The sequence below is a fragment of the Corythoichthys intestinalis genome, chromosome 22 (assembly GCF_030265065.1).
Source record: "Corythoichthys intestinalis isolate RoL2023-P3 chromosome 22, ASM3026506v1, whole genome shotgun sequence".
Taxonomy (NCBI): Eukaryota; Metazoa; Chordata; class Actinopteri; order Syngnathiformes; family Syngnathidae; genus Corythoichthys; species Corythoichthys intestinalis.
Window position 1 is genome coordinate 16840657 of NC_080416.1, and position 15250 is coordinate 16855906.

A 15250-nucleotide genomic window follows, 5' to 3' on the forward strand; every position below is an offset into this window, starting at 1 on the left:
GTCAAGCATGTATTTTGGTCCAAGGCCATTAAGTGTTTTGTAGACGAGCAGTAGTATTTTATAGTCTATCCTTTGACTTACTGGAAGTCAGTGTAGCGATTTCAAAACTGGTGTAATGTGGTCCAGCTTCCTTGTATTTGTGAGGACTCTGGCTGCAGCATTCTGTACCAGCTGCAACTTCCTGACTGATTTTTTATCAAGACCTGTAAATATACCGTTGCAATAGTCCAATCTGCTGAAAATGAATGCATGCATAAGTTTTTCCATGTCTTGTTGAGTCAGAGGCCCCTTAATTCTGGTTATATTTTTTAGGTGGTAATAAGCGGATTTAGTGACGGACTTTAAATGGCTATCAAATTTTAGGTCTGAGTCAATAATTACGCCAAGGTTTCTGACTTGATTTGTAGCTGTAAGTGACATTGTGCTAAGTTCGCTGCTTATCTTTGACCTTTCCTTTTTTGGCCCAAAAATGATCACCTCTGTCTTCTGCACATTTAACTGGAGAAAATTCTGGCACATCCATTCATTGATTTGATGAATGCATTTGCTCAGGGTGACTAAGGGACTATAATCATGTGGGGACACAGAAATGTACAGTTGTGTGTCATCTGCATAGGCGTGATAGGAGATGTCATACTGTTCCATTATCTGAGCTAATGGAAGCATATAGATGTTAAATAAGAGTGGTCCAAGAATTGACCCTTGAGGGACTCCACACGTGAATTTGGTTCGTTCTGACTGATGGTTTCCGATTGACACAAAGAAATCCCTATCATGTAAATAGGATGTGAACCACTGAAGAATAGTGTCAGTAAGCCCTACCCACTATTCCAATCTGCTGAGTAGTATGTTGTGATCAACCGTGTCAAATGCGGCGCTGAGATCCAACAGTAGCAGAACAGATGATTTGCCTGCATCGGTATTCCGACGAATATCATTTAGGACTTTGATAAGCACAGTCTCGGTGCTGTGTTGTGGTCGAAATCCAGACTGAAATGAGTTAAAAAGATTGTTTTGCATCATATATTCTGGATCTGTTCGAACACAACCCTTTCGATAATTTTCCCCAGGAATGTCAGATTTGATATTGGCCTGTAATTACTAATGGCTGAGGCATCCAGATTAGGTTTTTTTAGGAGAGGTTTTATTACTGCAGTTTTTAAAGTCTGAGGAAACTCTCCTGTTTGGAGAGAAGTATTTATAATCTGAAGTATGTCTGGGGCTATGCAATGAAAAACAGTTTTGAAAAAGTTTGAAGGAAGGATGTCAAGGCAGCATGTTGTGGGCTTTAATTTCGACACAATTTCTGTTAAAGTGGCATAGTCCAAGAGGCTAAACTGTCTAAGATTGACAACGTAAAAACCAAGACAATCAAAATCGGAAATAAAATTATACATAAAAATCACATTTAATCACAAATAGAATAAAAATAAATAAATAAAAATAAAACAAAAACTACTACTCCTAATAATAATTGAAATCAGCAATGGAGATAAGCACAACAGGAATATAAAACAAGTAGATTGAAATATATAGACAGTTATGGATATGCAGTGCTAAACAAAAGCGTTTTTAGCCCTGATTTAAAAGAGCTAACAGTTTGAGCATACTTCAGACGTTCAGGTAACTTGTTCCAGAGGTGAGGAGCATAATAACTAAATGCTGCCTCACCCTGCTTGGTTCTTGTTCTTGGAACATGCAGGAGACCGGTTCCAGACGACCTTAGGGGTCTAGATGTCTTATAGGAATCTAACAAATCAAGCATGTATTTTGGTCCAAGGCCATTAAGTGTTTTGTAGACGAGCAGTAGTATTTTATAGTCTATCGTTTAACTCACTGGAAGCCAGTGTAGCGATTTCAAAACCGGTGTAATGTGGTCCAGCTTCCTTGTATTTGTGAGGACTCTGGCTGCAGCATTCTGTACTAGCTGCAGCTTCCTGATTGATTTTTTATCAAGACCCATAAATATACCGTTGCAATAGTCCAATCTGCTGAAAATGAATACATGCATAAGTTTTTCCATGTCTTGTTGATTCAGAAGCCCCTTAATTCTGGTTATATTTTTTAGGTGGTAATAAGCAGATTTAGTGACGGACTTTAGATAGCCTGAGCCAGAAGGGGATCCTACAACCAAGTCCATTCTGCATAATATGTGGCTAAAAGCTAGCAAACGAGGCAACAAAAGCAAATGCACTGAGAGCATCATACCTCATGGCGAACCGTACTGCTAAAGCTCAGAAACCTTTCACGGTTGGAGAAGAACTCATGATGCTTGCGACCAAGGATATTTGCCGAAATGTTTAAGGAGAGTCCCCTGTTAAAAAAAGGTTGGTTCAGTGTATGCTTGCTGAGTAACATTTTCTTTGCACTTGATATTCGTTTTTAGCCCCGACGTGTGATTTTATATTTACTGTCATTTTCTGCCACACGTTGCCGGTCCGTGAAAAAAAGGCCCACATTACACCGGTCCGTGGTGCAAGAAAAGGTAAGGGACCACTGTTATATACTACATAGTTGCTTGGTCCACAGAGGCAGATTTGTCACAACCTTTAACTCCCATCCATTCTATTAAGAATCCATTCTACACAACAACAATGACTCCCTTCTGTATTGAGTAGCGTTGACATGCACAGTAAACGAATCAAGGCAACAATCCCCCATCGGCGCTCCGTTTCAACTGCACCAATTTATGACTTCCAGGTTGAGGAGAACCCAAGAGCTATCTGTTCATCCCACAACAATCCATAGCCAATCTGATTACAGGGTGTTACTTTTCATCTTCCCCTCCATTTTTCACTGCATTTGGCGCTCAGGAACCAAGTGAGCCTCGTTGTGGACTCCCTTTTCTTGCCTTTACCCCTACTCCCAAATCAATAGATCTCATTTTTTGCTCTAGCAGAACGACACCTCTCCTATTGCGGGGAAACTGATGAGGGAGTACCCACTTACACGCAGTAATGCATTTGATTTGCTGCAAGTTAGCAGAAATTGCTTGGTCACCTTCACTTTGCATCAAGAAGCCAATAAGAGACGTGTTCTTGTTTACAGCATTGGTGCAAAGAGGAGAGAACTGACACATTCTGCACGTGTCGAGGAAAAATCAACCTGGCAAGAAATCCATTCGCTGATTGAAGCCTCGCTCACGCTATTGTAGTGAAGTGAAATGCATTTATCCTACGTTGTAGTGGGAGTCATTAGGGTATGAACTGTTGGTGCTTAAAAATGTCCTAAGCTGTCATTTTCCTCTCATTTTGTGAATACAGTATATGAGTAATAACATGTCAGAAAATTATACCACTTTTGATGCAATATTGAGATTTTTTTCATGTCTTTGGGTTGGGATTTGAGGTTAGAAACTGTGGTAGGGTTAGGACACTTAATGATGTTATGAAACAGCGAGCTGTTAAATATGGATCCAAACACAGGCTCAGATGAGGAATAGCGCATAGTGTGTACCATAATTTTCACACTATAAGGCACACCTGACTATATGCAGCAACCCACCAAATATGACACGAAAATGACATTTTTCAAATATAAGCCACACTCGACTATAAGCCGCAGCTGTTCTAGCTGTATTATGGAATATTTACTCCAAAAGATATCAACCGGTAACACTTTATTTGACAGTGGCACTATAAGACCAAATGAACCACCATGAAGCTTTGAACCAATTGGCTGCAAAGCAATATTGCTTCAAGAAGCTTCATTTGGCCATCACTGCTCCCTTAGTTAACCTCTGCTGCCAACACTGTTGTCGTCCAAGACGCCTCTTAGCATGCATTGCAGGGCTACAGATGTAAATATCAAAATTCCTCTTCTGTGTTAATTATCAGTTACTCTTCCAGTTGTTTTATGAATTTGTTTCACTGTTTCAATTGTTTCATTATTTGCTAGTTATGGTATTTGGTAGATGGGTTATAAGACAATCATAATTATGACACGACACTGTCATGAGCACTAATGATCCCAAACATCTGAATAATTTTTTCCTTTTACAAAATAACATAAACAACAAGACAAATAGAGCTTTTGATAGCAAAATAACTATTTACACATAACTAACTGAGAGAAGACGCTGTTGTGGCAGCGAAAGCCTTCCCTCATCGCCACCTATCTCATAAAGATGGATTTTTTTTTTTAGTCTTTCCAGCACTGGCTCAACAGCATCGCCCACTGCACTGGTGGTCCCGGTCGTTCTGCTCGGTCGTCTAGGGCCTGGCATCTCCTGCATTCTCCCGGTTGTTCTGCTCGGCCGTCTGCTGCCTGGCATCCTGGACGTCCATTCGGTTGTCTTCCGCCGTTCATTCTGTTGAACCGGGTTGCAGGTCTTATCAAATGCGCTACTGCCCTCCAGTGGCCAGTTTTATTGCTTTAAAATGGAGTTTCAGCTTTGTGCTTTGGAGCTAAATTGAATCAGAACCTAGAAATGTCTCTTGTTAAAAGAAATATATATAAAAGACGTATAAATACGTCTTTGGGACACTGAAACAATAAAAAATAGAACTTATTTAAACGTTTTTGGGAGCAAATGAGTTAATGTTCATGACAGTGTCATGGCATAATTATGACGGTTTTATGACAGTCTTATGACACCGAGTTCAAATAAAGTGTTGCAAAAATTAATTTAAAATCTTTTTTATTGTTGAGTTATCATCAAAAGTTATGTATTTGTATGAGTGGACATCGTCGGACCAGGCTGTCATTCAAAAACCATAAGGACAGTATGAACTGTGAATGAAATCATGACAAATTTTGTCCAAATCTTACAAGTGAGTTATCATTTAAATCATCTTTTATATGAAAATAATTCTATTGGTGAAAATCAAAAGCATGACTAAATGGTTTGGGTGCTCAAAATCTCAATAAACAAAATAAATAAATAAATTGATGCAAATATCTTAGACAAAAAATTTACATGGAATTTTCCATTTGCTCATGTTTTAAGTATAACTCGCTTTGGAACAAACCGAAAGTCACAAAAATTTACTATTAATTGTAGTCGTCATCTTGATGTATAAGTATCAAAACATTTGCATGAGTTATATTTTGATTAAGAAAAAAAGATATCATACCAACAAAATAATTATATCTTGTGGTGGTGTGCAGTCAGATTTTTCTACTAGTATTTGCTCAATGAACGAGGAACGCTAGCCAGTCTTACCAGCAGATGGTGCTACTGCTCTCTATTCCTCCCATTTCACCAATGGAAATTAGAACAGAAACAATTATTGGCCTTCATAATGTTTTCTCCTCTGTTCAAGAGACTTAAAGGCAGACTTCAATAATTTTTTTGCATATCTGTGGTTCTTTAACATTCATCTCACGTACCTAAAATCCTGCACAGGCCATTAACCATTCATCTTTCTTCTCTCTCCAGTTTTCAAGAGCAGACTTTTTTTTCCTTTTTTTCTCTGATTGACAAGGCTAAAACCTAAAATCCATCCATCATTGCTTGTGCTTGAACGGAGCAGTCAGAACTTTTTCTTCCACCTTTTGCCTCAAGGTGACCGGCTCTCTTTTTTCCCCCTGGTGCTGGATAAAAGTGAGGGAAAAAAATGATTTGGACAATAACCACCAATTTTGTTAGCATTGTTGGCGAGCACACTTGAGCGCTCACGTCTGTTTCACTGCTTAGCCGAGGTTGTGTGTGTTAGTGTGTGTGTGTGTGGGGGGGGGGGGGGGGGGTGCTGCAGAGGTCAGTGGATGTTGAAAGCAGATACATTTATACGAGGGTGGTGGGGAATGATGGCCTGTCAAGACAAGGAGAAGGAGCTTTAGTTAGAGGCAGGACCATGGACAGCGAGATGGATAGTAAATGCCAAGCTGAACAAAGACGGGTTAAAAAAGATGTGGGGTAAAAAGTAAGATGCCTTGGGAAAAGCACTTAATAGCTTCCTGTCTCAGAGTGAGATGAGAAAATTGATATAATTGTGTGTATTAAGCACAGAGCAAGAATTAGACTGAAAGCACTCAGGAATAGTGAAATACTTTTGTATAATTAGGCCAGAAACAATGTTGTAAAAGGGGTATTCTGGCAGCATGGCGAACTAGCGGTCAACACATCACATTTCTGAAGGACGGTATTTGGTTTGCTTTGTCTGAGGTTGGTTTTCTGCCACCCCACCCACCCACAATCAAATAAGCCAAGGCAAGGCAAATGAATTTGTATTGCACAAGGCAATTCAAGGTGCTTTACATCACATGAAGACCCACAAACAGCGATAAAATGATTCATAAAAATCACATTAAATCAAAAGGAAAGTTGAAAACAAAGACAACTGAAACAGGAAATAAAAGTAGACATGAAAATCACTATCGTTAAGACAAAAAAAAAAAAAAAAAAAAGAATGAAAAGTAAATAACTTGAAATTTGAAATACAGTATATAGGGCGGAAAACACAGACAAGACTGAAAAAGCAGTTTCTGCTCTTCCAAGCCACCACCCACCGAATTTGACACGAAAACGGCATTTGTTCATAGATAAGCCGCACTAGACTATAAGCCACAGTTGTCCGACCTGTATTATAAGTGCCTATCGTAAAACCAAATGAACCACTATGAAGCTTTGAACCAATTGGCTGGAAAAATCCCTTGCTTCAAGAAACTTCATTTGGTCATTACTGCTTCCTTGTTGGAGACAGTCAACAACTGCTGCCACCTGCTGTCAACACTTGTTGTTGTCCAACATGCCTCCAAGCATGCTTTGCAGTACTACAGCTGTAAATAACAATCAAAATTCATGTACTGTGCTAATTCTTTCTTCAGTTACTGTTCCAGCTGTTTCATTAATTTCCAGTTATGGTATGTCGTAACGCATTATTTGAGAGTGGCACCATAAGACTGTCATTACGCAATCATAATTATGACATGACACAGTCATGAGCATTAATGAATGCTTATAACAGATGTCATTTAGTGTTATCCGTCAAATTATCTCACTTTTGAATGAATGTAAAAGATCTGAGTTGGACATAGATGGAGTTAGCGCCATAATTTGCCAGATGACACTTAATGATATCTGTTATAAGCATTCAGCAATGTCCATGATAGTGTCATGTCATAATTATGTCATATGACAGTCTTATGACGCCGCTGTCAAATAAAGTTTTACCTATTAACCCAAATATATCAACAAATAAGCCGCACTGGACTATCAACCGCGGGATTCTAAATGAAGGAAAAAAGTAGCGGCTTATAGTCTGAAATTTACGGTATTTCTAAGGACTCTGGCAGCAGTATTTTGTTCTAGCTGCAACTTCCTGACTGATTTTTTAAAAAATTATTATTATTTTTTTTATTAAGACCTGTAAACATACCGTTGCAATAGTTTAATCTTCTTACAATTAATACACGCATATGTTTTTCCATGCCTTGTTTAGACAGAAGCCCCTTAATTCTGGCTATATTTTTAGGTGGTAATAGGCAGATTCAGTGATGAACTATAGGTGGCTGTCAATTTTTTTGGTCTCAGTCAATAATTACGCCAATAATTCTGACTTGATTTGTAGCTGTAAATGCGATTCTGCCAAGGTGCGTGTTGATCTTTGACCTTTCATTTTTGGACCAAGAATGATCAGGTTAAGAATAAGGTTAATTGACCTGGAGTGGTCATTTGTGCTCATCGCCTCCAAATCAGATTTTACGCTCAGGCCACAAACATATAAAATGGTCGGAATGTGTAATATATTGCTTCCAAAAATAAATGAAAGCTGAGACTCATGTGGTAGAATTAAGTCAACACATTTCACAATTGACACTTCTAACCAGAAGGCACTGCATTGCCCTGAAAACAAGGTGAACCTTTGCAAATATCGTTTTCATCCATGAAGGTTACAAAATAGAGCAGAACGATACTGTCCATAGCATAAGGGGAACTCGTATTGAATAAGGGACAAGTATTCCATGGTAAACCAGTATCTTACCACAACTGCTGGGTGGTAAACTAAAGTGTATTTAGCACAGACAGAAATATAAAAGAAGTAATCCTCCTGTAATCCTAAAAGATCCCAGCATGCAAAGAAATGCTAATCCCACGTAATGATAGATGATCCTGACAAAGGTCTGCGTTCTATCATGCAGAAGAAAAGCGACAGGAGAAGGTAAAAGAGAATCCGACTGATATCAAAGCGTGTTCGCGCTGGCTGCTGGACCAGATAGGTAAAATGTGATGACTTTCGACTAAATGTGTTACATCAGCAAAAGCGCAAAACATGCCTGACAAGAGATTAGATTCTTGATAGCTTGTGAATCCATTTCATTTTTTAACCACAGATTAACCTTGATCCCACATTATTTGAGATTATCCACTCAGTGACAAGTACATATGGTGTACTTTTCCGAAAGAAATGCACTCAACTCCAACCAGCTGCATGCATTCAATAAAATCCTCTGTCAAATATGGAAAATGATTTCCTTTGAGAAACAATAACACATAGTGTACGTGGCATAGAAATGAATCATCTCTAACTCATTGGCTGCCACTGACTGCATTAGATGTCCAATCCATTTGAAGTGGGAGGGTTGGCCGCTCTTCAACTTACAGTGGGGCAAATAAGTATTTAGTCAACCACCAATTGTGCAAGTTCTCCTACTTGAAAAGATTAGAGAGGCCTGTAATTGTCAACATGGGTAAACCTCAACCATGAGAGACAGAATGTGGGAAAAAAAACCAACAGAAAATCACATTGTTTGATTTTTAAAGAATTTATTTCCAAATTAGAGTGGAAAATAAGTATTTGGTAACCTACAAACAAGCAAGATTTCTGGCTGTCAAGAGGTCTACCTTCTTCTAACGAGGTCTAACGAGGTCTAACAAGGCTCCACTCGTATTAATGGCACCTATTTTTACTCATTATCGGTATAAAAGACACCTGTCCACAGTCTCAGTCAGTCACACTCCAAACTCCACTATGGCCAAGACCAAAGAGCTGTCGAAGGACACCAGAAACAAAATTGTAGACCTGCACCAGGCTGGGAAGACTGAATCTGCAATAGGTAAAACGTTTGGTGTAAAGAAATCAACTTTGGAAGCAATTATTAGAAAATGGAAGACATACAAGACCACTGATAATCTCCCTCGATCTGGGGCTCCATGCAAGATCTCACCCCGTGGCGTCAAAATGATAACAAGAACGGTGAGCAAAAATCCCAGAACCACACATGGGGACCTAGTGAATGACCTACAGAGAGCTGGGACCACATTAACAAAGGCTACTATCAGTAACACAATGCATGTCCCCACACAGACATGTCCCCCTGCTGAAGCCTGTACACGTCCAGGCCCGTCTGCGGTTCGCTAGAGAGCATTTGGATGATCCTGAAGAGGACTTAGAGAATGTGTTATTGTCAGATGAAACCAAAATAGAACTTTTTGGTAGAAACACAGGTTCTCGTGTTTGGAGGAGAAAGAATATTGAATTGCATCCGAAGAACACCATACCCACTGTGAAGCATGGGGGTGGAAACATCATGATTTGGGGCTGTTTTTCTGCAAAGGGACCAGGACGACTAATCTGTGTAAAGGAAAGAATGAATGGGGCCATATATCGAGAGATTTTGAGTGAAAATCTCCTTCCATCAGCAAGGGCATTGAAGATGAGACGTAGCTGGGTCTTTCAGCATGACAATGATCCCAAACACACAGCCAGGGCAACAAAGGAGTGGCTTCGTAAGAAGCATTTCAAGCGTTTCAACCCCATAGAAAATCTGTGTAGGGAGTTGAAAGTTCGTGTTTCCCAACGACAGCCCCAAAACATCATTGCTCTAGAGGAGATCTGCATGGAGAAATAGGCCAAAATACCAGCAACAGTGTGTGAAAAGCTTGTGAAGACTTACAGAAAACGCTTTGCCTCCATTATTGCCAACAAAGGGTACATAACAAAGTATTGAGATGAACTTTTTCACCATGATTTGCAAATAAAGTCTTTAAAAATCAAACATGTGATTTGCTGTTTTTTTTTTTCAACATTCTCTCATGGTTGAGGTTTACCCATGTTGACAATTTCAGGCCTCTCTAATATTTCAAGTGTGAGAACTTGCACAATTAGTGGTTGACTAAATACTTATTTGCCCCACTGTAAAATGGATTTGACGTCTACTATGGATAAACTCCTTTCCAATGAGTTCAACTATCTCTTTATAGAAGAGCTAAATTGAATGTTCGCCTTAAAATGTGATTTTAAATGTCAGTGTATTTTATTCACGGTGTTTAAAATGTAAATGAAGGAAAATGTCACATAAAAATGAAGAAACCAGTTACCCAAGACACTCTTGATGCTATTGTTTCTCATAAAACCGAAGGTTTTGTTTAAATAATGTGATGACAGCCTTCGTCAATTGCTCTTCTCTTGTTTTGGTCATCCCCCAGCATGTCTCTGCACTCACACAGGTTAATAATTGATCTTAAAAGCATAACAGTAAGCTAATTAGAACAGGAGGAGTTGAAGGTCATCCCGGCAAGAATCCCTTCCCACTTTTATTAAGACGCAGCGAAGAGCAACTGGGATGCTTCAATTCTAAACACGAAGCCTCCCATGTTAATACAGTTAATTGGCAATTTGATTAAATTTCAGAATTGAATTGAGAAGTCGGCTATTCATCCTTTTCATTTGAGCTGTATCATTCCCCCCCTCCTTTCTCTGGACTATGAGAGGGAAGTCTATTAATAAAAAATAATGGGGGCTAATTTACTAAGTTACTGACCCATTTAATAGCTCGCAGATGAGAATTGTCTGTAAAGATAGTTGAGACAAAAGATGTGATGGCATTGAATCATCATGGATAGAGCAGCGCCGTGGTAATTGTTTTTTTTTTTCTTTTTTATGTATGGTATGGATATCTGTAAAACGAAGTCACGAATCACAAAGTACATTGAAGAGAACTATTTCATGTATTTCACACATTTTCTTTCATTACTTTAAAACAATGTTTATTTCTATATACAGTGATCCCTCTCTACTTCAAAATTCGTGCCCTCAGTCCACTGCAGATTGTTTTTTATCAATTACAAAATAAATAAGTAAATAAATGCAGTATTTTATATAGCTGTATCGATCCGATCACGTAGTCTCTCACTGTCGCTCCTGCCGAATTTCTTGGTCAGGCATTGGCGTTGCTTATTAAAGTTAACGATGATTAAAAGACATTAAGTTTTGATCTTGCCAGAGATGCTTGGAAGTCGAAACCTCAAAGTGCCGCATGCGTCAATCATCGTTTAACTTAACCCTTTAACACCTAAGCCTATTTTGGCCGAATTTGCATGCCTTTGATGTTGCCTTTATATTTCAAAGAAAAAACTGTTCACAATGGCCAAGTTGGGTCCCTTTTTTAGGATACCTTGAACTTCATGTCCAAACTGTTGTTTTCTTCACTGACCAACTTTAATCCACATTTTGGACCCAAAAAGACAAAAAAATCCCGAAATCTTTTTTCAAAATTTGTAATGTTGAAGTCCCACTGACAACCAGACATGCTCGACCAAACATTTTGAAGCTTGATAATAATTATTTAACTTGCTAGGATAAACATTCAATAGAAAAAAATAAGATTGAATAGTTTTATGTTTGACAATTCAACACAAACAGCAGCTATGGTCATAGGCGTTTTTGGCCTTCACACATACTATGGACAAAACATGTTATATACAGTGCAAAATAGTGAGAAAAAAAAATTATATATATTATCCAGCACAAAAAGGGTTTGGAGGATATCTCTTTGTGAAGTTAGGTATTGTACTCATCACCTTATCAAAGGTATTTATGTACATGCAATCAAGCTTCTCGAACACACACCTATATAAAAATTGAAAATATTCATCGTGAAGAAAAAATAACAAACATTGAAAAAAAAGTATTTTCAAAAATATTGACAAGTAGTTCAGTTCAATTTTTTTTAGGCATGCGACCCAATAAAGTTTTTTTTTTTTTGAGCACTCAATAAAGTTTTGTTTTTGAACATGACACTAAGCTGCGTCACATACAACGTCACACAGTCTACTCATCCGCCGTTTGCGCGCTGCTGTCGCTTCTACTCGCCGAGACGCCGACTGATCCGAGGAAAATAATGACAAATACAGCTCATCCTATTCCTTGAGTTAATGTTATAATGCATTAGCTTGTGCTACATTTAGTTTTTGATTCATTCTGCACGTTTCAAAGTCGCTCGCTCAATCCAACCGGCCGTTGCTTGCTACGCGTGTCTCCTTTCCCTTAGTTGGCGCCTTGCTCGTCAATTTATTAAAAATGTTCACATTAGGCTCGTCCTTCTAGACATCACAACGGCTCTTGGGATATGTAGTCTTTTGTGCTGCTTTCGGTTTTGAAAAAAGGACAAGAAATGATGGAAATATGGAGATAGACACATGGTCTATGCAGCGTTTTAATGCATATTTATGAGTGCAATAAAACTATAAAACTCAAATGACATTATCTCCCGTTTTACTTGGTCGATTGACTTCAAATAAAAACTGGTGTGGACATCAACTTCCGTACTTTCAAACGAGAGCAACCAGGGGCACGTGGGTGATGTAATTACAGCGTTACGAGGCTTCAAAGATGATATGCGTAAACGTGTCGCATCCGACACGTTCGGTGTTAAACAGTTGCAGTGGCAACTCAGTGTGTGTAAGTAAGCAGCTTGAGCATTCTTGTTTAAAAATAATACATTTTTTTTCGTTCATTGTTTATTGTCATTATCATCGATATCATTGACAGTTACAATATAGCACTGTGATAAAATTAACCCGAAGAAAACCGAACAAAAGACAAGGGCTGAAGGGAGAAGCCTGAGCTTATTAAATCCCGTCCCCAATTAAACCAAAGGACGCACATCAATACATGATAGAGTAGGCATTTCACATTGTGGTACAAATACTGTTTTTTTTTTTTTTTGTGTTTTTTTTTGTTTTGTTTTTTTGTTTTTTCATTACACATGAATTATCTTCCCAAAAGTCATTGATTCCACGTAACAATTGGGTCAAGCTGTCTGTCCTCTGTTTGCTCATTGATTAGGGTAGAGTTTGTCTGATTTGTTGAAGGAGGATAGCCGAGGGAGACACGGAAATCAAGACGCGAAGGTGTTGGCCGGACATGGGCGTTGGCTCGATGTAGGTCACATTGTTGAGAAAATCCTGTCCAGAGTACTTAGTGCCCAGTTGAGTAGTTCCATTATACAAAAATTGTTGCAGATTTAATCAACGCTCGACAGCATTTGTGTATGTCAGCAGTTGAAATGTTCAGTCTTTGCGATAGAGCTGATTATTAGGGCATTTTATGACTACCTTATTTTTAGTCTCTGAAATTCCTCCACTTTTTGTTATGGGAACACTATGTGGTGTCTGTGTGTCTGGCAGAACGCCCTACTTTGACTCTCGTGCAATTGTTTTTTAAATACTGGAGGTCAGTCAGGTAGCGACTAAGTATACTGTCCTTATACTTTTTTTTTAAACCCTGCTAGTTTTAATTCCACTTTGTGAAAAAAAAATAAAAAACATGTCTAATATGTATTTCTTTCTAATGCTAAATCTGAATAAATACATTGAACACACACACACACAAAAATTACTTCGCAGTTTTTCACTTATCGCTCAATAACTGCGAAAAACGAGGGATCACTGTACTGTATTTTCACAATCATGAGGCGCACCTAAAAGTCAAACATTTTCTCCAAAACGGATAGTGCGCCTATTGTGAGGACTGCGTACCATGTGTCTGCCTGACTGAGCAATTTTTGAAAAGGCGGACGTGAGAGGCGCATGAGAACCTTAAAGGGAGAAGGTTGCTTGTGATAGGAGGGGTGCCCCCAATAGCTGTAATGTTCCAGTGTGTGCGTTAGGCTAAATAACATTGGTTTGGTGAAGGGCTCTAAAAAATTTCATCTCCTGCGAAGAGACACGCTTACAAAGCCTAGTTCAAACTCAAGGCTAACACCCTCGCGAAACAAAAAGAAACTGCCACCTTTGGCAATTATTAACAGGGAGACGCTGCCTAAATAAAAGTTGAGCTGCCGTGTTTGATGGAGACCGGCCCAGCTGTTCAATTCGGATACAAAAGATGAAGACTTTGATGGATTTGTGGATTGACTTGAGTACTTTGTTAAATTCTTTAATAAAGTACAATTGAACGTTGAATGTTTTGCTCCTGCTGCTTTAAAAAAAAAAAAAAAAAAAAAAAAAAAAAAGCTAGCGCGCATGCTAGTGTACATGCTAGTGTGCGTTTTTCATGTGCCCAATAATGCGGTGCACCTTGTGCGTGTGTTAAATACAAAAATATCATCCAAAAATGAGCCTGCGCTCTTTAATACGGTACGGACCAATGGTTTCGAAAATACGGTACAGTATTGGCACCCCTGCAATGCATCTCTAATTTGTGTAATTAACAGCACTTGTTACTTACCTGTGGCACACAACAGGTGGTGGAAATTATTTGAAATTTAAGTTGACTCAACCTCTATCGTATGTCCTTGTGTGTACCACATTGAGCATGGAGAAAAGAAAAGACCAAATAACTGTCTGAGGACTTGAGAAGCAAAATTGTGAAGAACCATGGGAAATCTCAAGGCTACAAGTCCATCTCCAAAGACCTGAATGTTCCTGTGTCTACCGCGCGCAGTGTCATCAATAAGTGTAAAGCCCATGGCACTGTGGCTAATTTCCCTAGATGTAGACGGAAAAGAAAAGCTGACGAGAGATTTCAATGAAAGATTGTGCGGATAGTGGATAAGGAACCTCGACTAACATCCAAACAAGTTCAAGCTGTCCTGCAGTCCGAGGGTACAACAGTGTCAACCCGTACTATCTGTCGGCGTCTGAATGTACAGTGACTCTATTGTAGGATACGCAGGAAGACCCCACTTCTGACCCAGAGACATAAAAAAGCCAGGCTGGACAAAACTTACCTGAAAAAGCCAAAAAGGTTTTGGAAGAATGTTCTCTGGTCAGATGTTACAAAGGTAGAGCTTTTTGAGAAAAGGCATCAACATAAGAGTTTACAGCAAAAAGAACACGGTCCCCAGAGTAAAACATGGCGGAGGTTCCCTGATGTTTTGGGGTTTCTTTGCTGCCTCTGGCACTGGACTGCTTGACCGTGTGCATGGCATTATGAAGTCTGAAGACTACCAACAATTTTTGCAGCATAATGTAGGGGCCCAGTGTGACAAAGCTCGGTCTCCCTCAGAGGTCATGGGTCTTCCAGCGGGACAATGACCCAAAACAAACTTCAAAAAGCACTAGAAAATGGTTTGAGAGAAAGCA